At 45.9% G+C, this 774-nt stretch overlaps 1 pseudogene; it reads right to left on the bottom strand.

Moving 5' to 3' along the window:
* Positions 1-222: 222 nt before the first annotated feature.
* LOC139809460 (ras-related protein Rab-21 pseudogene) lies at positions 223-567 on the bottom strand (annotated as a pseudogene).
* Positions 568-774: the final 207 nt, after the last annotated feature.

The following is a 774-nucleotide window of genomic DNA, read 5'->3' as shown; positions in this document are numbered from 1 at the left end:
CCATGAGAACTAAATGATTGCTATCTATAAATGGTCAAAATTAATTAAAAGAATACGAGCAATAACTGATTTTTATCCGAGCACTCACCAGATAGTCCAGAGAACGGAGGATAATCAAACCATATAAAATTACATTAAAAATTAAAGATTAAAGTGTCCGTGACATGTTGTTGTCTCGATAGATCGCACGACACTGTGAACCGTCAAGTGGAATAAGGACAATTATACTAAGTAAAGTAGGAATCTTGTAGCCTTCACCCAGTTCTTCACTTCTTGGAAGGTATCCTCATTCGTAATATCGTAAACGAGAATGGCACCATTAGGCATTGTGTAATAAATTGGTTCGTGAAACTTTTCTTGTCCGGCTTGGTCCCATATCCCCAAGTCCACTCTTTTCTCGTTGATATTCAGCTTCTTATTCAAGAACGACATCTTGATCTGTAGCGTGCTGATATGCTTGTCGTTGAACTTGTCCTCGATATATCGCAGGGCGACCGAGGTTTTGCCGACGCATTCCTCGCCGAACAGAACCACCTTGAAATTGTAGCCGACCACCGGACTGGCCATAGTGGCCATAAGCCATAATCCCGGACTATAGACGACTGTGGACGACTGTGCGCCGTCCAAGGACGTCGCGACGGCGGGGGAGGAAGGGGAGGGAGAGGGGAGTTAATTCGCGCGAGCGAACGTAGCTCGTGGAAGGTTGAGAGAGAGAGAGAGAGAGAGAGAGAGAGAGAGAGAGAGAGAGAGAGAGGGAGAGAGGGGAGGGAGGGA

This window comes from Temnothorax longispinosus, chromosome 3 (assembly GCF_030848805.1).
Source record: "Temnothorax longispinosus isolate EJ_2023e chromosome 3, Tlon_JGU_v1, whole genome shotgun sequence".
NCBI lineage: Eukaryota > Metazoa > Arthropoda > Insecta > Hymenoptera > Formicidae > Temnothorax > Temnothorax longispinosus.
This window is presented reverse-complemented; position numbering and strand designations above follow the sequence as displayed.